Source organism: Heloderma suspectum, chromosome 4 (genome assembly GCF_057233095.1).
Source record: "Heloderma suspectum isolate Gila_16-S chromosome 4, 16-S_ref, whole genome shotgun sequence".
Lineage (NCBI taxonomy): Eukaryota > Metazoa > Chordata > Lepidosauria > Squamata > Helodermatidae > Heloderma > Heloderma suspectum.
The window spans coordinates 15853169-15876850 of NC_139461.1; the positions used below are offsets into that span (position 1 = coordinate 15853169).

The 23682-nt window shown below is 45.3% G+C and overlaps 1 protein-coding gene across 1 annotated transcript in view; it reads left to right on the forward strand.

Annotated features, from left to right (window-relative positions):
- The window catches only part of LOC146346573 (uncharacterized), a 407876-nt gene that overhangs the window by 21576 nt on the left and 362618 nt on the right, over nt 1-23682 (forward strand). The gene's annotated exons all lie outside the window — the stretch shown is intronic.

Here is a 23682-nt window from a genome sequence, read left to right on the forward strand (position 1 = left end):
CGTGATAGGCTACGTGACGATTGATGTAGCCTATCACGGCTGACTTTGCAAATCTAGCTGTGATAGGCTACGTTAATCGTCATGTAGCCTATCAGGGGGCATTTGTTTTTATTTTTCTTTTATTGGAATGGCGGCGGCAGCATCCGGTCGAAAGACCGGCTGCTGCTCCCGCCCCGCTCGAACACCCGCCGAACCGGCGGCCGGACCCGCCCCCGGGAGGGACATTCGGCGAAGGTAAGTCCCGTCCCGGGGGGGGTGCGGGGGGTGGGGGGGTTCGGAGGATTTCTCCCCGAAACTTGTTTGGGGGGCCGAACACATTGGCGCTCGGCCCCCCAAAGTTTCGGGGAGAAATTCTCCGCCATCCCTACCCACATTATGGGATAGGGGCCATAGGTCGGTGGTAGAGCATATGCTTTGCATGCAGAAGCTCCCATGGTTGATCTCCAGGTAGGCATCTAGCTGGCATCTTCAGGTAGGGTTAGGAAAGACTCCTGCCTGAATCCACAGAGAGCTGCTGCCAGTAAGTATTGACAACATTGGGCTAAATGGACCAATGGTCTTGATATGTGGCAGCTTCCCACATTCCCAAGTTCCTGTGAAAGTTTGAGGCCTTCAAAGACAAGGGAGGGGAGGAGTTGGGCTTAGAGGCCTGGGTTTGGTTTTGGTTTTGTTGTTGGGAGCAGATATCCCTCAGAGGAGTAGTTTCATTTCCCCAGTTAGGTTTCAGCTTCATTTCCCCAGAACCATTTCATATCTTCAGGTTTGAAACAGTACTTTCAGTTTTAAGGGTATAAAAGGAGAGAGTCTGTGAAAGCAGAGTCAGAAGACCAGAGCAGGAAGAAGCAGCCCAGAGGAGTCTAAGTTCAGCTAGGGTAAAATAACTTTCATCTTGCAACTTCTATTTTCTCTTAATGTTTTTTGTGTAAATACCTTTAGTTGTGATTTGCTTGCTTTAATTTACCAGTAAACTGTTGTGGTTAAACCCTGTGTCTGAAATGCCGATCACCCCATGCCTACAGCCTAAACCCAATGTTATTGGAAAGGGGAAGGTAAAAGAAGGAAATTGGCAAGAGATCCTGAAGGAGTTGCTCAGAGGCTCCAGGTCATTAGGGGGACCCTGACATGACTTATTTTTCCCCCTGATTACGATGGACTTTTTTTTTTCCAGTTCTGCACAATGTTGATGCAAATGAAACAGCCAACCTTGTGAAAACTCACACTGAATGGGGTTCAAAGGGTGAGAGGCTCAATAAAGAAGTCTAAATGTATATCTACCTAATTGAAGCATCTTCAGTTCATTCAACAACCCAACTATTTCATCTGAGCAGTGGAAATCTACCATTGTTGCAACATGTTGTGTTCTTGTGCCAAAAATTGATTAGAGGCGCTCTTACATCTAGATTATGACAATGAGAGTATTACGAAGAATTTAATTTCATGAGGTTGTGTGTGTGTGTGTGCCTGCCTGCACATATCTTTTCTAATGGAACGTAACATAAAGAAAGAGAAGCAGGCTATAAGGAGACTTGATCTGTTGCAACAGTTAGCTTTTTTCCTCCCAGGAATCACAACAATAGGTCCTCAAGGAAGGAGCCAGGGGTGGCGGCAGGAAGCAGAATACATCAAATCAAAAACAGATACTATGGAGCTGATATGAACAGAGGTAGGGTTCATCAAAGGAGAGTTAATAAAGCAGGCAAAGATGCTTTCCTCGCATCTGTGACGTATTGTATCTTTAAAGGTCAGCTGAAAGTCACAAGCAAGGGGGGAAATCAATTTGTCACATACTGCTCTGCATAAAAGTCATTTCTGTCAATGAATTTGGAGGGAAAAATGCACTGCGGACAGAGCACTGACAACACAACAGTAGCAAACACTAACCTTGGGTGCTTCCAATTTGAAGAAATGGCTGCTCTCCTTCCATGACCAAACCATTTCCCCCCTGCCTAAAGATGCTATCAGTGGGATGGGTTTGTTGAGAAAATAATAGCTGTTAGAAGAACAGAAGAATAGAAGAATTGCCTCTTTGGCTCAACTAACCCAGCTTTCTGCTTCCAAAAGTGGCCAGTCAGATAAATCAAGGAAGTGGCAAGCAGAGTGTGAAGGCAATGGCCTTCTCCTGTTGGTTGCCCACAGCATCTGGGATTTCGAGGTATACTGCTCTGCATATGAACTGATCCACCCTTTCATAGAACCAACATCTGCTGTCCCAACATCTGTCCTCCAATTTCTTGAACCCCCCCCCAAAAAATGAGGCTTCCATTTATCTGCCTCTTTCTCAGGGTGCTTTAGAATTACTTTTCAAAAACCTTTATATGGTGTTTTTGAGTTTACCTTATAGTTACGAGGTGGCCAAAATTGTTGTGTGTGGAGTGGGGGAGGGGGGTAGGTTGTTGTTTTTGTGCCGTGTCTGAATGTCCCTTCCTTCCTTCCTTCCTTCCTTCCTTCCTTTCCTTCCACATCTCTCCATCACTCTGCAGCCTCCCAGCTTCCCACATTTCCTGGTCTGAAAAAAAAAAAAAATTCTTTGATTGATTGATTGATTGAGTTGCACCCCACCTTTCTACCAAGAAAATGGCACTTAAGGCGGAATTGCCTCATGCATTGTACCCAAGCATTTACTGAAGCCAGGGAGACTGCAAACCACTAGAGAGATGATGGTACAGTGAAAAGCAGGACACTCACACATACATATCCCTTGACTGCCTTGTAACTAAGGTAAGTGCATGAACCCCAGAGACCACCCACTAGAATTTCACATGATGTTTCTTTTCTTTTTTTAAAAAAATTCTCCTGCCAAAGCAATTTCTTTTCTATCAAATTCAATGAGATTTTTGATTGTTTGTTTGTTTAAATGGGGAATATACCTTTGACACAGGACTACCCACTGTTGAAAGTGGGTATTTCATAACTTTCTAAAGGAAAAGAGGATCCCAATGTGTATGCTTAAGTGCTGGTGAGGACTTACCACTAGGGATGCCAGAGAATTCCACCATGGATCTCGGTGAGGCCGAATGCCAGTGCATTCAGCCCCATGAAATCTGTGGCAGAACGGCCTGCCACCCCCCCGCGGATCCCCCCCAAGGACGAGACTTACCTGGGGCGGATCTTCCGGGCGGCGGCGGCTCTGGCGGTGGCTTTGGTGGTGGCGGCTGCAGCGGCTGGTCTTCCGACCGGCTGCTGCCGCTGCCATTTGCAGTCTTGTCAGTTTTTTTTTTTTAAGACATGATAGGCTACGTAAAGATTTACGTAGCCTATCATGGCTGGGTAAAAAAAAAAAAAGCGTACGCAAAAGGCGGCAGCTGCAGCCGCCGCCATTTGCGTTCCTTATGTTTGGCCGTCTTAGTCTACGTAAATATTTACGTAGACTATGACGGCAAAAATAAAGGGGAATGCGAATAGTGTAGCAGGAGGTATTTGCGTCCCTTTTTGATTCGCCGTTTTAGCCTACGTAAATATTTACGTAGGCTAAAACGGTGAATCAAAAAGGGACGCAAATAGCGCCCGCTATGCTATTAGCGTTCCCCTTTATTTTCGCCGTCATAGTCTACGTAAATATTTACGTAGACTATGATGGCCAAAAATAAGGAACGCAAATGGCGGCAGCCATAGCCGCTGCCATTTGCGTACGCGTTTTTTTTTTTTTACCCAGAGCCCTCCGCGGTAGGGATGTACAAAAATCACTTACCTGTTGGCGGATTATGCTGATGGTAGGGGGGAGGCACTCCGTCCCTCCTCCTGGAATTCTGGACGGGGGGGAGGTGCTCTGTTCCTCCCCCCCCCCAGAATCCTCCTTGGCCGGCTCAGCAGCCGGCCAGGCCCAGCCAGGCCAGAGCCGTCTGCAGCCGGATTTCCGGCCGCGGAGGGCTCTGGGGGGGGGGGAAAGCTGTGTACTCAAATGGCGGCAGCTACGGCCGCCACCATTTGCATTCCTTATTTTTGACGTCTTAATCTACGTAAATATTTACGTAGACTAAGACAGCAAAAATAAGGGGAACACAAATAGCGTAGTGGAGGCTATTTGCATTCCCTTTATTTTCACCGTCTAGGTCTACGTAATTATTTACGTAGACTAAGACGGCCCAAAATAATGAACGCAAATGGCGGCAGTCGTAGCCGCTGCCATTTGCGTACGCCTTTTGTTTTTTAACCCAGTCGTTTTGGGCTATGTAAGTTTTTACGTAGCCTAAAACGTCTGGGTTAAAAAAAAAGGCGTACGCAAATGGCGCCACCATTTGCGTACGCCTTTTTTTTTTTTTTTACCCAGACATTTTAAACTACGTTAAAACTTACGTAGCCTATAATGTGGGTGTAAAAAAAAACAAAAAAACCTGCAAATGGCGGCAGAGGCAGCTGGTCGGAAGTCCAGCCGCCGCCGCTGCCGCTGCCGCCGCCACAGCCACCGCTGCAGCCACCGGAAGATCCGCCCCAGGTAAGTCTTGTCCCGGGGGGATCTGCAGGGGTGGCGGGGGGTGGCAGGCCGTTCCACCACAGATTTCGGTGGGCCGAATGCACTGGCATTTGGCCTCCCTGAGGTCTGTGGCGGAATTCTCTGCCATCCCTACTCCGCGGCCGGAAATCCAGCTGCGGACGGCTCTGGCCTGGGCCTGGCCAGCTGCTCCACAGAGCTGCCGCGGAGCACAGCCATCCATGTAGGATTCCAGGGGGGAGGAATGGATCGCTTCCCCCCCCATTGAGGATTCCGGGGGGAGGGACGGAACGCCTCCCCCCCCACCATCAACAGAATCCGCAGAAAGGTGAGTGACTTTCGTACATCCCTACAAGTTACCACAGCTATTTCGCCACTGTGTGAACAGAATGCTGGACTAGATAATCCTTTGGTCTTAACCAGTATGGCTCTGTTTACATCCTCACATATATTTTGCTTTGGCATTTCACTCCTCCGATATGAGCTTTGGTCTTCTGTGCATTACTTAGGAATGTGTTAAACCACCATAAGAGATGTCACTAGTTTTACTGAAAGTCCTCAGGTTTCTCAAGAAATTCTTTGGATGATTTAATGAAGAGCAACTCCCAACTTTGATTTCAGTTTTCCTTTGACTAAATCCAGTGACAACCTAGGTATATGAAGCCATCATAGGTTGCAAATTGGCTTTCCCCAACGTGGCAAATGTGTAAGAAGAATAGGAATGGGTAAGAATTTTGTTTGGTCCATTTTTTAAAAAAATGATGATTTACCAACATTCACAAATGTCTTCATAAATGGGACAGAGAGAACTTTGATGATGATGATGGATCTCATTATCATCATCATGCACAAGATACTAAAATTGACAGATTCATGCAGCCAGGTCCAGGGCTTTGAGTGTTTAGTTCTTAAAAGTCTGGGTTTGAAAGTGTGTTTTCAGCCATGTTTGTGGCGCTGGATGAGGGTTGCCACCTGTTTTTTGTTTTTGTTTCTCCTGACAGGTTCCTCATGTGTAACAGCCACATGGCAGGCAGGTACAACATGGTTCTTTCCATGCTGAGAATATCTGTAGCTATAGAATTTGACCAGTACAGATGCATGAGAATTTTGTTTGGTCTACTTTTGATCATTTATTATTTATTTATTTAAACATTTATATCCCATGCTATATCACTAGCATCTCGGGGTGGCAAACAGATAAAATCAATGTAGACAGTATAAACAATAAATAATTTAAACAGCTAAACACATCTTAAACTGTTATGCATGCTAATACCAATTCAGAATCTTAAACAATAAAAGACTTAGAACAGTGTGCTACTTTAGGAAATGCATTTAGCCATCAAAGGCTTTGATAAAAAGCCATGTTTTAGCCTGGCACTGAAATGATACCAATGTCTGCACTGATTGGGCCTCCAAGGGGAGAGCATTCCACAACTGGGGTGCCACAGCAGAGAAGGCCCTCTCTCATGTCCCACCATAGTGTATGTCTCGCACTGGTGGGATGCAGAGGAGGGCCCCTCCAACAGCGTTCTCAAGCCACTTAGGGCTTTAAATGTCATCACCAGAACCTTGAATTCCGATTCTGGAGCGTATTGGCAGCCAGTTCAATTCCTTTAAGACTGTTGTTATGTGGTCTTTGCAAGATGTTCCAGTCAACAGTCTAGCTGCTGCATTTTGCACTAGCTGCAACTTCCGAGTCGTCTTCAAGGGCAACCCCATGTAAAGTGCACTACTGTGGCTAGGTTATCTCTGTCCAGGAAAGGCCTTAGCTTGCGGATCAACTGAAGCTGGCCCCAAGTACTCCAGGCCACAGAGTTCACAGGGCTCCAGTGACAGGAATGAATCTAAGAGTACTCCTAAGCTACACACCTGCTCCTTCAGGGGGAGTGCAATCCCATCCAGGACAGGTCGGTTACCCAATTCCCAGACTCGGGAACCACCAATCCACAGAGCTTCCATCTTGTCTGGATTCAGCTTCAGTTTATTGGCCCTCATCCAGCCCATTACAGCCTCCAAGCACTGATGCAGCACCTTCACCACCCCAGCTGACTCCGACGACAAGGAGAAATAGAGCTGAGCATCATCAGCATACAGGTGATCCCCCCACCCCAAAACTCCTAATGACCTCACCCAACGGCTTCATATAGATGTAGAACAGCATGGGGGATAGAATAGAACCCTATGGTACCCCACAGCTTAATAGCCATGGGGTAGAACAGGAATCCCCTAATACCACTCTCTGGAATCAGCCCTGCAGGTAGGAGTGGAACTACTGTAGCACAGGGCCCCGACTCCCATCCCACAGAGCTGATCCAGTAAGATACCATGATCAGTGCTTTCAAAATCTGCTGAGAGATCCAGGAAGATCCACAGGGTAGTACGCCCCCTTTCTTTCACCCAGAGTAGGCCATCAGTCAGATCATCCAAGGCCATTTCAAGGTGTCATACCCTGGCCTGAAACCAGACTGTAATAGGTCCAGAGATAATCAGTTTCCTCCAAGAACGTCTGAAGCTGATCAGAACTACCAAAATTTGCAAACTTCTTCATGAACAGGATAGAAAGGACTTGATACTGGGGGTAAAAACAAAAAAAAGAGAGAGAGAGAGACAGAGAATTTGGGAGTAACCAAAAACTGATAGATTCATCCATCCCTAACAAAGAACAGGTAGAACAACAGCAGGAACAAGCTTATAATAAAGATATTGTTCTCTGCTTCTTGCTTCTATAGGAAGATCACATTTTCTAGGTCTCCTAGAAACAGGTAATTGTTCCCTAAAGATATAGCAACACTTTATTGCAGACCTTTTCCCATTAAACCACAGAAGTTCCCACTGAGAAATTTATCAAAGGTCCTTACTGAAAAGCTTTTGGGGCTTCTTCTTTTAGCTCCCCCTCAAATTCTATGCATATTTTCCCAAAGGAAGAACCCCAAATTCATAACAAATTTCACTTCAGGTGAAATCTAGGTGACAACTCCTCCTACCATACATATTTTAATTAGACTCTCTTCCTATTCGATAGAACGTCACTTAACGCTCAACTGATCTGAAGCTTTAATCTTTGCATCTGTTGTTGTTGTTGTTCAGTTGTTAAGTCGTGTCCGACTCTTCGTGACCCCATGGACCATAGCATGCCAGGCCTTCCTGTCCTCCACTCTCTCCCAGAGTGTGCCCAAGTTCATATTCATCGCATCGGTGATGCTATCTAGCCATCTCATCCTCTGCCGGCCCCTTCTCCTTTTGCCTTCAGTCTTTCCCAGCATCAGGGTCTTTTCCAGTGAGTTTTCTCTTCGCATTAGGTGGCCAAAATATTTGAGCTTCAGCTTCAGTATCTGTCTTTCCAGTGAGCAGTCAGGGTTGATTTCCTTTAGGTTGGACTGATTTGACCTCCTTGCAGCCCAGAGGACTCGTCAGAGTCTTCTCCAGCACCACAGTTCAAAGGCATCAATTCTTTGGCGCTCAGTCTTCCTTATAGTCCAGCTCTCACAGCCATACGTTGCATCTGTACTCTGTTCAGTTGCGAAATGAATAGTGGATAAATACAGTGAGAGGGGGCTGAGAAGAAGACCTGTGTGTTCTGGAGGGGGACACTGGGCAGCAATTATCAAGAGCTCATGTGTCGTTCTTCCGGGAGAGCGTGCGTCTTTGCTGTCTGTCTCTTAACAAGTCTGTCCTTGGCTCCCATCAGGGGATTCATTTGATACCCAGTAATGAGGCGAGCAGTGGTGATGCTTTGCTCCTAGAAAGGAAAGCAGGTCAGGAGCATTTACAAAGGATCATGCTAATGCGTTAAAAGCAACGGCGGATGGAACCAATAAAAAAATTAAGCTGCTTTGGAGGCTCAGTTGCGCCAGGCGGAAGGCTTCAGTCCCTTGTCACTTAAAAATAAAAGATCAGAACTTGGAAGGGGGGAAAGAAGATCAAAACTGGGGGAGGGGCGTTTCCCCTTCTTGCAATAAGAATTGTTATATAATTCCCCAGTGGGCCCTGCTGAATTCCATGGAATAGAAGGAGAGACCTGGGTGCTTAATGCAAAGGTGTGGAAATACAGGCTGAGGATTAGGGATGAAGTCACATGTTTCAAATCTTCAGAGCGGAGTAGAATTCATCTGACTAACTCCACTTGCACACCGAAGTCCAAAAAACATAGTCATTCTTTACGTCTTAGCATCTTCAGTGTTACCCTCCCTACCACTTAAACATCAGCTACCTGCACCTCAAGCTCTTAACATAGAGATGGGCACCATCCCTTTAATGTTACAGAATTTTGCTCTGCTCTTCACTCCACACCTCTTTAATTCCAGTTTAGTTTCTAAAATTAATCCTGGGATTGGAGCATATGCTGTTTGCCACAGCTTTCAACACTTTCAGTTCCTTTTCCCCTTCCTCACCTCTGCATGTTGCTTTTTTGCAGAGTTTTATCAATAATGATATGATCATGTGTGTGATTGCATCAAGATTCTTTTACTGCAGCATTTAGCTGATATGCACAAGTGCTCTTGTAATACAGATGCATACATATGATGGTTCACTGCTGCATGTGTGTTATTCATTTGCAGTGCTTATCAATGCACAGGTGCACATCATAAATATAGAGAAGGGGGGAAAGAGATTGATGAATCAAAGGAAGTGGAAGATGCAGCAAAACTCACAGGCATAATGCACTATAAAAGTTTGGGAATAATAATAATAAAAATGAAACAATGGAAGACTCCTCAGACATTGGTTCCACTCCAGAAACAAGATCAGATAATTTAGAATCTACAAGATCTGGGGAGAACCTCAAGAGAATGTTGAAATACAGATTGGCAAATCTGTCAGTTACACTTCCTCCCACATTCATATTATTTAACTCTCAGGTTTTTTCACTCCCAAATATGAAGAACTTTGCAAATTTTGGTAAATGCCTGCCAAAAATGAACTGAAACTCAACCTGACTTTGTCTATGATTTTATCCATAGCTGTGTTCCATTTCCACACTCATCTGTGCTGGGGACGCGGTGGCGCAGAGGCTTAATGACACTGGTGTTTGCAGGCCAGAAATAGGCAACACTCCAACGGTTCAAGCCCAGCTCTGTGTAATGGAAGTGAGCTCCTGTCATTTCATCCCTAGCTCCTGCCCACCTAGCAGTTCAAAAGCATTCCATCTGTGAGGAGATAAATAGGTACCCGCATTTTGGTGGAGGGAAATGCTGACAGCATTCTATGTGGGGAGCAGGAACCGGCGTTGGATCTGCCTGGATGCAATTGGCGGAGGAGTGGTGGAGAAAAAGCCCGGATGAGCCGACTTCCCTAAAAACGCTGCTGGCCAGCTGATGCAAAGCTAGCTTGCCCTCCTGTGGTGCATCAGTGTAACAAAGACTAGCAACTACCAGCGCCAGAACAGCTACCATGTAAAACATTGTAGACTCCCTGGCAATGTGTGCCATATGCTAAATAAATAAATAAATACATAAATAAGCTGTGCTTTTTAAAAAAGTTTATTATTGAAATACATATTTATCTCAAAATAGTATTTAAATGCATGTTTCTCTCAAAATACATATTTAAACCTACCAAGAAGTGTATCACAACTTTTAGAAAAGTGTGACATCTGTTCAACAGTGAAGTAGTCTAAAAGGTGAGGATTGGTATATTTCATATAGGAAGTACATGTAGGAAAATGGAGAGCCAGTGCAGTGTAGTGTTGGACTAGGGATGGCGTGGGCGCTTGATTCAGTCCAGGAATCCAGTAGAACCACCCCTTCCCCAAGCCCCACTTGCCAAGCCCCTGCCCCTGCTTGCCCCTTGCCCGCACTCAGCGAATGGCCTGCACTTACCCCGGTGGCTTTGTTGAGCTTCACAGTTGCCATTTTTTGAGAAATAAAATGGCGATCACAAAAATGTGCATATTTGTGCAGACGCAAATGTGTGCATTTTGTGAATGCGCATATCTGTGCATGCATGAAAATGCACATTTTTCAACAAATATGTACCTTCACAAAAATGCACATTTCACACATAAGAATATGCACATTCAGAAAATGTGCACTTTCATGCATACAAAGACATACACATTTTTGTGATAGCCATTTTATTTTATTTTTTTAAAATGGCAACCACGGACCTCAATGAGGCCACTGGGGTGAGTGTGGGCTGCTCACCAAGCATGGGAAGAGCTTAAGTGTAGTCCGGGGACTTGCAAGCAGGGGCAGGTGCTGGGCGGGCATCCAGAGAACCAGGACGGGGGTGAGTTCATACATCCCTATGTTGGACTGGGACTTGGGAGATCTGGGTTCAGGTCCCCACTAGGCCATGAAGCTTCCTGGGTGACTTTGGGCCAGTCACTGGCTCTCAGCCTAACCTACCTCACAGGGTTGTTGAGAGAATAAAATGGAGAGAAGGAGGACCAAGTAAGCCACTTTAGATTCCTTGCAAGAGGAAAGAAGGCAGGTTATACAAGTAACAATAAATAATATTTTTTTTTTAAATCCAAAAGACTGAATCCCTAAAGCATCTCTATTTCAGACTGCTGGTGGAGGCTGAGATGACTGGATACTCCATACAAAAAATAAAATAAAAATCCCTCCACATAGCAACTAAAATGTCAGAAGTTATCCTCAGCCTTATCTCTAACATACTAGTGTCCTTCATGGAGGCTATTTTTTCTGTGGAGGAGCATTCAGTCACTTGAGCTTCTACCTGCACTCTGAAGTGATACAGCTACACATACAGTTGAAGTGGTCCCGGGGACCACTTCTGAAGCACACAGAATGAAGGCACATTCAGCAGCCACCTTGCTGAAGCTAAGCAGGTTTGGGTCTGGTCAGTGCTGGGAGGGGAGACTACTAGGGGTACACGAACCCCTCTTACTGTTCCACTCCAGGGTCCAATGGGGGGGAGGTGATCCATCCCTCCCCCGGAATCCTCCCCGGCTGGTTCTGCTCTGCGGTGAGCCCGCGGAGCCACCCTTTGCCATGATAGGCTATGTAAATATTTACGTAGCCAAACACAGCCAAGGACAGGGTTGCAAATGGCATCTGGTGTAGGGGATGCCATTTGCGTCCCTGCCCTTGGCCGTGATTGGCTACGTAAATATTTCCATAGCCAATCACAAAAACAGCGGGGACGCAAATGGCCTCCACTATGCCATTTGTGTCCCTGCTCTTTGCTATGATAGGCTACATAAATACTTATGTAGCCTATCATGGCCAAGGGCAGGGACACAAATGTCATCCCCCACACTGGACACCATTTGCGGCTGCAGCCTGGCAGCAGCCGGCTACAGAAGGAAGAGGACGGACCCAGACCAGCCGGTGCTGGGTAGGGTCCATTCCATCCAGGTTTCGCAGGGTGATGGGGGGGCAGTCCATTCTGCCACAGATTCTGGGGGGGGGGGAACGGATTCTAAGGAATCCGGCCTCATTGGAGTCCATTGCGGATTTCTCCATCATCCCTAGGGACTACCTGGGAACCACATGTTCTTGGCTACCCATCAGGTGAGAATGTTGGTTATTGGGTGGTAGGGATGCTGGAGAAATTTGAGATGGACTAAAATGAGCTTGGATTTCTAAGACCTGTGGAATCTGCTGTGGAGAGCCCCCCTCAGACCATGCAGAGTCTATGGATTTTTGGATCTTTTTTTTTTTTTTACTTTCTCAAAAATTATGCATATTTATTCATAGGAAAATGCACAAGTTTTTGCTGAGGAAAAGTTGAATGGAATGGGGGATAATATGCTAAATGTTGCATACTAAGGTAAGTTATGTGAATTCTTACAAAACCTCTTATGCAATTATTTGAGTATTTTTCTGCTTGACAAAAAAATAAATAAAAATAATCCATCTGTGAATGGACAATGGAACAAAAGGTGCCTGACAATCCATGAAACACAGGTGGAGCGGATTTTACAAAATCCATACATCCCTATTGAGTGGATAAAGAAAGAAAGAAAGAAAGCCAGTTTCTAGTTCAAATCTTGTGTCAGCCTCTCCCTCTCATCTCATTCCCCTCTCCCCCAATCTGCAATAGGGAGACCAATAATACTGACCTACCTTACAGGGCTGTTGTAAGGCTCACAACTAGAGTCTGCATATGAAGTGCTTTGAACAACTGAAAGTACTACACAAATGTTAGGCATCATGATTAAATCCAGTAATGGGCCCCACTTTGCAGTTCACATCACAAGCCACCTGCATTCCTTTGCAAAGGATGTTTCTGAACATGTGGGATGATGATCCACACAGAGTCTTGAAAACCTAGAGCATTGTTGGAGCTGCTATGTAGAAACAAGGAAGCAAACTTTTTTTTTTTAAGAACAAGTAGGGTTTTTTAAGGAACTCAGCTCCTTGCATAAAAATAAAACACTATATTCTTTCAGAATAGCACTCTTTCCCCATGAAATTTGGAATGGCCCTTGTGTGCCCATTTTCACCTAAGTATGTCAAGTCCTTATCGGATTATGCTCTCTTGAGAGAAAAATGGGAGAGAGATGACTGATGAAATGGCATGATGGGAACTGCAGTTTCTGCTATTATCACTGAAATATAGACATATCACAACTGGCATCACAGATCCCCACCTTTTAAGAGAATTTGGAAAGAGATCTGTCAAATCTATATTTTGTTCTTCAACTGGTTGACAGATGGGAGCCCCATTCCCTTCTCAGAATAATAAAAAAGGAGAGAGAAATTTAGGTGGAAAGCCCATAGCTCAATACTTCTCCATGTAGCTTGTGTTGGAGTAGTAATGGCAAGGTATCACACCAAAAAACAGTGCAAGCCAAGGGTTAATTTGTCCTTGGAGTTTTTAAAGCAGTTAGTAGGCACAATAACAAGTAGGCACTCAGGGTGTCAAGCCAATCAACAGCTCCAGATGCATTGGTGAGCCTTGGGTGCAAATAGGAGTCATGCAAGATGCTGCTTGATTGAAGGGAAAAGGAGAAGGGGACGGCAGAGGATGAGATGGCTAGATAGTATCACCGATGCAATGAATATGAACTTGAGCACTCTCCTGGAGAGAGAGGAGGACAGGAAGGCCTGGCGTGCTATGATCCATGGGGTCACGAAGAGTCAGACACGACTTAATGACTCAACAACAACAACAACAACAACAACAACAACATGTTGCTTAGCAGCCAAACGAGGCAAATCAGTGTCCTTTTAGCTTGGGTTTCTTGTGTTTAAAAATACTAGCATGTTCAGTATGTTCTGTAGTAGTGGTGGTTTCATTCTGAAAGACATCTCCTGGCCTGATCCACTCCACTTTGTCTGTTTCTGACCGATGTTTGCCAAACACTCCACTTTCTGGATTCAATCTGTCTCATTCAGCCAGTTCTGTTTACACATTGCATGCAATAAGTCCCAGATTCAATCCCTGGTCCAGGTAGGGCTGGGAAGTACTCCTGCCTGAAACCTTGAAGAGGCACTGCCACTGCATGGACAATACTGAGGTCTATGGAGTGTGACCTTGGGGGAGCTGGGGGTGGCGACAGCCAACAGGAAGCTCTGGCGTGGGCTGGTCCATGAGGTCACGAACAGTCGGAAGCGACTGACCGAATAAACAACAAATGGAGTGTGAACAATACCGAGCTCTGACTTGGTATGATGCAGCTTCCTATGTTCCACATGTGCAGAGGGATGTGTGAGAGCTAAGCTTATGTAATTTAATTACATTTAATTACATTGTAATTTAATTACATTAATTTAATTTAATTCCTGCAAATTCCACATTTGCAGGAAGTGTGGAAGAACTACAGTCCAGTAGTTGATCATGGGATAATAGGACTGAAGAAACTGTTCAGCCCCCATTCAATCCAATATTTGAGTCCATAATAAAAATTCATATTCTGCAGATTACTGCAGCATCTCAAGAGAAAGCTTTTCTTGGCAGCATCCTGACACTTGTAATGGTGGAATATAATCACCTTATGATTGCCGCAGCATATTTTTGATTGCTTAATAATACATTTCCTGTATTGGACAGAGTAAAGGAATAAAGAGGATAAATAAAGATATTTCTTGGTTGATTGTTTCCCATCTAATGGAAAATGAAGATGTAGTAGAGCAAATAAAGAGGAAAACCCCTATTTTCCATTTCCTTGAGTGCCTCAGCACAGCACAGACCCAGGTATGCTGGCCCAGGTGCAAATGGCATTTAAACTTTCAAAGGCAATTGTGATCCATATCAAATCAGAAGAAGAAAAGATGCTTTGAAGATTCAGGTTACATTGCATAAAGCAATGTTGTTGTTGTTGTTGTTGTTGTTTTTATTATTATTACAGCTTGGGCATGACATCTTGACTAGAGATCTCTTCAAGAAAATTGGAGATCTCAAGGGAACGTTTTGTGCAAAGACGGGCATGATAAAGGACAAAGAAGGCAGGGACCTAACAGAAGCAGATGAGATTAAGAAGAGGTGGAAAGAATACACAGAAGAACTATACAGGAAAGATTTGAATGTCCCTGATAGCCATGATAGTGCGGTCACTGAACTTGAGCCGGACATCCTCGAGAGTGAAGTCAAGTGGGCCTTAGGAAGCATTAGTAACAACAAAGCTAGCGGAGATGACAGTATTCCAGCCGACCTATTTAAAATCCTAAAAGATGATGCTGTTAAAGTGCTGCATTCAATATGCCAACAAATCTGGAACACTCAACAGTGGCCACAAGACTGGAAAAGGTCAGTTTACATTCCAATTCCAAAGAAGGGCAACGCCAAAGAGTGTTCAAACTACCGCACCATTGCGCTCATTTCACATGCCAGCAAGGTGATGCTCAAAATCCTACAAGCTAGGCTTCAGCAGTATGCGAACCGAGAAATACCGGAAGTACAAGCTGGGTTTAGAAGAGGCAGAGGAACTAGAGATCAAATCGCCAACATTCGCTGCATCATGGAGAAAGCAAGAGAATTCCAGAAAAACGTCTATTTCTGCTTCATTGACTACGCTAAAGCCTTTGATTGTGTGGATCACAACAAACTGTGGCAAATTCTTAAAGTGATGGGAGTACCAGACCACCTTACCTGTCTCCTGAGAAACCTGTACGAGGGTCAAGAAGCAACAGTAAGAACCAGAGATGGAACAACCGATTGGTTCAAAATTGGGAAAGGAGTACGACAAGGCTGCATATTGTCACCCTGCTTATTTAACTTATATGCAGAGTACATCATGAGAAATGCTGGGTTGGATGAATCAGAGATCGGAATTAAGATTGCCGGGAGAATTATCAACAACCTCTGATATGCAGATGATACCACCCTAATGGCAGAAAGCGAAGAGGATCTCAAGAGCCTGTTGTTGAGGGTGAAAGAGGAGAGTGCAAAAGCTGGTTTGAAACTCAACATTAAAAAAACTAAGATCATGGCATCTGTCCCTATCACTTCCTGGCATATAGAAGGGGAAGAAATGGAAGCAGTGACAGATTTTACTTTCTTGGGCTCCAAGATCACTGCAGACGGTGACTGTAGCCATGAAATTAAAAGACGCTTGCTCCTTGGGAGGAAAGCTATGGCAAACCTACACAGCATAGTAAGAAGCAGAGACATCACCTTGCCGACAAAGGTCCGTCTAATCAAAGCTATGGTTTTCCCAGTAGTAATGTATGGCTGAGAGAGCTGGACTATAAGGAAGGCTGAGCGCCGAAGAATTGATGCTTTCGAACTGTGGTGCTGGAGAAGACTCTTACGAGTCCCCTGGACTGCAAGGAGGTCAAATCAGTCCATCCTAAAGCAAATCAACCCTGAGTGTTCATTGGAAGGACAGATAATGAAGCTGAAGCTCCAATATTTTGGCCACCTAATGCGAAGAGAAAACTCCCTGGAAAAGACCCTGATGCTGGGAAAGACTGAAGGCAAAAGGAGAAGGGGACGGCAGAGGATGAGATGGCTAGATAGCATCACGGATGCAATGAATATGAACTTGAGCACGCTCCGGGAGAGAGCGCAGGACAGGAAGGCCTGGCGTGCTATGGTCCATGGGGTCACGAAGAGTCGGACACGACTGAATGACTGAACAACAACAAACATGACATCTTTCATTTGTCCTACATCACTTGGGCCATCTGTTGGTGGTTACTGGTCTTGTCCTGAACTGGTTTTGTTCCTTTTTGTTAGGACAACTTCAGAAAGCTGTGATTGGAGATGACTGCTTTTGGGAGAGATCTGATGTTCCATATATATATATATATATATGTGTGTGTGTGTGTGTGTGTGTGTGGTCACCTACATTGTTTATTATTTATACAACATTGCTTTGTGATATCATCGGGAAGTATGTTAAAAGTACCCAACTCTACTTTTCATACTTTAATCTGCTAGGAGCAGTGGTCCTTGTTCTGAACCAATGTTTGTAAGATGTGGTCAGTGAAAGAACGCTGACAAACTAAGCATGAATCCAGTCAAGGTGCAATGATACTGGTTGAGAAGATGGGTGTTCTGAGAGTTGGGCAGTGATCTTTTGTCAATAATTAGTGTTGTACTATCAGTGCAAATGAACACCATGGGAGTGCTCTTGCATCCGGCACTCCTGATAGGTGAACAAGTTAATGGGAATTGAGTGTATGTCCAGTAGTTCAAGTTGCATCATATGCACAATGGAAGGCATTGGAATTTCTGGCTAGCGCTCAAAAGTAGTGCAGGGTGTGGAGAGGTGCCTTTTGTGCACCAGATGATGCAACTGAGTGAACAAAGGGCCTTAGAAGGTGTATGAATCTGCATCTGATCCACACATTAAAAACATATCAATTGTCTTTTTCACACAATTTTTGAGAATGGTTCACCCATCACTGTTGTTGTTTTTTTCCTGATCACTTAGGAAGTGTTACACCATCTAGGCTTGGCGTACCATGAAAATCATGTAAGGAAGCACAACAAGAATCTAGGGGTTGCCCTGAACTTGCTTTCTCTCCCACCTCCTTCCTTGTTGGTTTTCTTCCTACATGGAAATAGTCTCCCCAGACATGGGGGAAGCTTTATCTGTGACTCTGAGGGTAACAGTCTAATGCAGACACTGGTAAGAAATACCCCCCCCCCCAAAAAAAAAACCCTGAAGGAAAGGGAACATCAGGCAAATCAGAATGACATGGAGTTCAGGGAAGGTGGTAGAATGGGTGGCTGTAAGGCCACACTGACCAACTATTGGACCCTCCCTCACAGTACTTCTTTTTGGGTGGCTGGTGGTGGTTGTGAGTTATCAGAGGTCTTCAAGCCATGGGTGGAAATTTCATGGGTAGTATTTCCACCTTCACCCCGCACTTGATAAAATTTGTGAGGGTAAAGGTGGAAATGAAGAGGCGAGACACAAGTGATTGATATCCAATTGGGCCACATTTATTGATCGATCTGCAAAGGGGGAGACCTGAGTGGGCAACTAATCTGTGCCAGCCACTAGCTAGGCACTATATTGGGTGAAACATTCAAAGCCTGCTGAGAGGTGTCAAAGAGATTTCCACCCCCAAGACTACCCCTTTTGGGGGGAGGTAGGCCTTCCCCTGCCCCCCTTCCTAGGCCTCAAAACCCTGAGTGAGTGAGGTGAGTTGTTCTCACAGGTAACCCTTATCCCCTTTCTGGGGCCAGAAAACCCATAGCGGGAGGCCTCAGGCATCACCTGTCACCAAAAGAGTGCTCCTGAATGCTCACCATCCCTGTTCTCCTCCCATTGCCCATCCCTGACAGCCAACCTGAAAATGTGACTGAATAACCTGACTAGCAAATAAGGAAAAATTGAACCTAGTGGACACATCCTCCCCACTTACAGTGTGAAGTAGGAAAAAAGACCCACAGCCCCAGCCAATCAGACTGTGAGCCAAAAATTCCTACTCAGCCCCCAAAAGGGCAGCCAGCAGAACCCACACCACATACAGGGAGGGAGGGAGCCGTGCTGCAAAGAGGTGTTGAGGAGGGGCACCGGAGAGCTAAGAGCACCTCATGGTCCCTTCCCATCCCTCGTGGCATCATGGGAGTCTGCCAATGGCAACTACCCCAGTCTCCTCACCCCACCACAGCTTGCAATGGGGCCCCCATGGCTAGGCAAGTCAGATGCAGATTAGGGCAGTTGGTTATTGTTGTAAAAATGCAGAGTGCATGAAGGCTGAAAGAACAAGGGGCTCCATTTTTGCAAACCACATCTGTTTTGTTTTTTTGTTTGTTTTGTCCCCCCCCCCAAGAACAAGCAGAAAGGGGAGATGTTTGTGGAAACTGGGTGTTGTGTGGGTGAAATCATCTCTAATATGTCCTTGTAAAAGCTCAAGGCAAATTACTTTGCAAAAAAAAGTGTGTGTGTGGGGGGAGAGGGGCAGAAACAAAAGAACCAGGGAAGAAAAGGGAGGGGAGGGAAGAAAAACCCTTCCAAGTGCTAAACTTCCAGCCTTCCCCTTTTTCTGCTAGGGAGAGAGAGATGGAGGGAGGGGGCAAGGGAGTAAGGAGGATAATACTTTGCTCAGTCACAGTTATTGAAAAATTGCAGGATAGAGAAGCAAAGCAGATCCAACTTCTTGCTTTCCTTTTCTGTTATTGTTTATTCAGTCAGTCGCTTCCAACTCTTCGTGACTTCATGGACCAGCCCATGACAGAGCTTCCTGTCAGCCCTCGCCACCCCCAGCTCCCCCAAGGTCGAGTCCGTCACCTCCAGAATATCACCTATCCATCTTGCCCTTGGTTGGCCCCTCTTCCTTTTGCCTTTCACTTTCCCTAGCATCAGCATCTTCTCCAGGGTATCCTATCCTGTCTTCTCATTATGTGGCCAAAGTACTTCAGTTTTGCCTTTAAGATCATTCCCTCAAGTGAGCAATCTGGCTTGATTTCCTGGAGTATGGACTGGTTTGATCTTCTTGTAGTCCAAGGCACTCTCAGAATTTTCCTCCAGCTTGTTGTTGTTGTTCAGTCGTTCAGTCGTGTCCGACACTTCGTGACCCCATGGACCATAGCACGCCAGGCCTTCCTGTCCTCCGCTCTCTCCCGGAGCGTGCTCAAGTTCATATTAATTGCATCAGTGATGCTATCTAGCCATCTCATCCTCTGCCGTCCCCTTCTCCTTTTGCCTTCAGTCTTTCCCAGCATCAGGGACTTTTCCAGGGAGTTTTCTCTTCGCATTAGGCGGCCAAAATATTTGAGCTTCAGCTTCAGTATCGGTCCTTCCAATGAGCAGTCAGGGTTGATTTCCTTTAGGATTGACTGATTTGACTAGGGATGTACAAAAGGGACTTACCTGGTCCCGCAGCTTGCTTTGCGGTGGGGGGGAGGCGCTTCGGTTCTCCCCCCGAAATTCAGGCTGGGGGGGAGGCGCCCCGCCTCACCCGGCCGAAATTCAGGCCGGGGAGAAGCACCCTGTCTCCCTGGCCACGAAATACAAAAGTAAAACAAAAAACAAAAAACACACACACCCGTGATAGGCTACGTAACGATTAATGTAGCCTATCATGGCTAGATTGTCAAAGTCAGCCGTGATAGGCTACGTAACGATTTACGTAGCCTATCACGGCTGACTATGGCAATCTAGCTGTGATAGGCTATGTTAATCGTTACATAGCCTATCACAGGTGTTTTGTTTTGTTTTTTACTTTATTTTGTAATGGTGGCAGCGGCGGCCTGTCAGAAGACCGGCCGCCACCCCTGCCCCCACCAAAACGCCGCCGAACTCCCACCGGGACCCGCCGCCAAGGGGGACATTCGAGGGAGGTAAGTCCCATCCCAGGGGGGGCGGGGGGGGGCGGAGAATTTCACCAACAATTTCTGGGGGCTGAATGCCTTGGCATTCGGCCTCCCTGAGATTCGTGGAGAAATTCTCCGCCATCCCTAGATTTGACCTCCTTGCAGTCCAGGGCACTCGTAAGAGTCTTCTCCAGCACCACAGTTCGAAAGCATCAATTCTTCGGCGCTCAGCCTTCCTTATAGTCCAGCTCTCACAGCCATACATTACTACTGGGAAAACCATAGCTTTGATTAGACGGACCTTTGTCGGCAAGGTGATGTCTCTGCTTCTTACTATGCTGTCTAGGTTTGCCATAGCTTTCCTCCCAAGGAGCAAGCGTCTTTTAATTTCATGGCTACATTCACCATCTGCAGTGATCTTGGAGCCCAAGAAAATGCGGTGATCTTGGAGCCCAAGAAAATTTCCTCCAGCACCACAGTTCAAAAGCATCTATCTTCCTTCGCTGAGCCTTCCTTATGGTCCAGCTCTCGCAGCCATAGGTTACTATGGGGAATACCATTGCTTTCACTATGAGGACCTTTGTTGTCAGTGTGATGTCTCTGCTCTTCACTATTTTATCAAGATTTGTCAAGAAGTAAACATCTTCTGATTTCCTGGCTGCAGTCAGCATCTGCAGTAATCTTTGCACCTAATCTTTGCGCCTGTCATTGCCTCCACGTTTTCTCCCTCTGTTTGCCAGTTATCAATCAAGCTGGTTGCTATAATCTTGGGTTTTTTGAGGTTTAACTGCAATCCAACTTTTTCACTTTCTTCTTCCACCTTCGTCATGAGGTTCCTCAGCTCCTCCTCACTTTCAGCCATCAAAGTGATATCATCTGCATATTGGAGATTGTTAATGTTTCTTCCAGCCATTTTAACTCCAGCCTTGGCTTCATCAAGCCCAGCACGTCCATAATGTGTTCTGCGTACAGGTTGAATAGGTAGGGTGAGAGTATACAACCCTGCCATACTCCTTTCCCAATCTTAAACCAGTCCGTTGTTCCGTGGTCTGTTCTTACCGTTGCTACTTGGTCGTTATACAGATTCCTCAGGAGGCAGACAAGATGACTTGGTATCCCCACCCCACCAAGAACTTGCCACAATTTGTGATGATCCACACAGTCAAAGGCTTTAGAATAGTCAATAAAACAGAAATAGATGTTTTTCTGAAACTCCCTGGCTTTCTCCGTTATCCAGCGGATATTGGCAGTTTGGTTTCTAGTTCCTCTGCCTTTTCTAAACCCAGCTTGTACATCTGGCAATTCTCGTTCCATGAATTGCTGGAGTCTACCTTGCAAGATCTTGAGCATTACCTTAGTGGCATGTGAAATAAGTGCCACTGTTCAATAGTTTGAACATTCTTTGGTGCTTCCCTTTTTTGGTATGGGGATATAAGTTGATTTTTTCCAATCTGTTGGCCATTCTTGTGTTTTCCAAATTTGCTAGCATATGGCATGCATCACCTTGACAGCATCATCTTCCAAAATTTTAAACAGTTCAGCTGGAATACCGTCATCTCCTGCTGCTTTGTTATTAGCAATGCTTCTTAAGGCCCATTCAACCTCACTCTTCAGGATGTCTGGCTCTAGCTCACTGACCACACCGTCAAATCGATCCCTGATATTATTATCCTTCCTATACAGAGCTTCTGTATATTCTTGCCACCTTTTCTTGATCTCTTCTGCTTCTTTTAGGTCCTTGCCATCTTCGTTTTTGATCAAACCCATTTTTGCCTGGAATTTACCTCCGATGTTTCTAATGTTCTGGAAGAGGTCTCTTGTCCTTCCTAGTCTATTATCTTCTTCTGCTTCCACACATTGCTTGTTTAAAAATAATTCCTTATCTCTTCTGGCTAACTTTTTGCATTTAATTGGGCATATCTCCCCCTATCACTGTTGCCTTTTGCTTTCCTTCTTTCTTGGGCTGCTTCCAGTGTCTCAGCAGACAGCCATCTTGCCTTCTTGGTTTTCTTTTTCTTTGGGACATTTTTTGTTGCCGCCTCCTGAACAATGTTGCGAACTTCTGTCCATAGTTCTTCCGGGACCCTATCTACTAAATCTAGTCCCTCAAATCTATTCTTCACCTCCACTGCATATTCATGAGGAATATTCGTGAGCTCATATCTAACTAATCTGTGGGTTTTCCCTATTCTCTTTAGTCTGATTCTAAATTGTGCAATAAGAAGTTCATGATCTGAACTACAGTCAGCTCCCGGTCTTGTTTTTACCGACTGTATAGATGTCCACCACCTTTGGCTACAAAGGATGTAGTCAATCTGATTTTGGTGTCGACCGTCTGGTGAAGTCCATGTATAAAGTCTTCTCTTAGGTTGTTGGAAGAGAGTGTTTGTTATGCAGAGTGAGTTGTCTTGGCAAAATTCTATCAGCCTATGTCCTGCTTCATTTTGTTCTCCCAGACCATGCCTGCCTGTAATTCCAGGTGTCGTTTGACTACCCACCTTAGCATTCCAGTCTCCTATAATGAAAATAACATCTTTGTTTGGCATACTATCCAGTAGGTGCTGCAGATCCTCATAGAAATGATCTACTTCTACTTCTTCAGCATCTGTGGTTGGGGCATATATTTGGATCACTGTGATGTAAAATGGCTTACCCTGAATTCGAATTGAGATCATTCTATCCTTTTTTGGATTGTATCCAAGCACTGCTTGAGCCACTTTATTATTAATTATGAAGGCTACTCCATTTCTTCTGTGGTCCTCTTGTCCGTAGTAGTAGATCTGATGGCCATTTGATGTGAAGTGGCCCATTCCAGTCCATTTCAGTTCACTGACCCCCAAAATGTCTATATTTAATCTTGACATCTCCCCAATAACCACATCCAATTTGCCCTGGCTCATAGATCTTACATGCCAGGTTCCTATGGTGTGTTGATCTTTAGAACATCGGATTTGTTGTTCACCACCAGCACCATCGGCTGCTAGCCATCCTTTCGGCTTTGAGCTAGCTGTGTCATCACATCTGGGGCTAGTTGAACTTATCCTCTGTTCCTCCCCAGTAGCATTTTGACTATCTTCCGACCTGGTAGTCCCATCTTCCGATGCTATACCGACATATCTCTGGTTATACTGATCCATTTAGTTTTCATGGCAAGAATACTGGGGTGGGTTGCTGTTTCCTTCCTCAGGGATCGTATTTAGTCTGACCACTCTGCCATGACCTTCCCGTCTTGGGTGTCCCTTCACAGTTTAGCTCATGATGTCATTGAGGTGCTCAAGCTCCAGCACCACCACAAGGTAACGATCTCCTTTGCTGGAGTTTCCTTTTCTACCTTCCTTTTAAATTTGTTAAAGCAAGTTTCTATGTGTGCAATGGTCCCTGATTAGTGCTTGCAAAAGCTTCAGAACAGGGTTGTACAAGAATTTTATTTCACTTCATGAACTGCAAATCACTCAAAACTGCCCTATTCAAAACCCTGAACATGAACAGGAGTGTATGTTAGGGATTGCAGAAAATTCCACCACAGACTCCAATGAGGCTGAATTCCAGGGAATTCAGCCTCCGGAGTCCGTGGTGGAACATTCCCACTCACCTCCGCCTCCTACCAGATCATTGTGGAGCTGAAT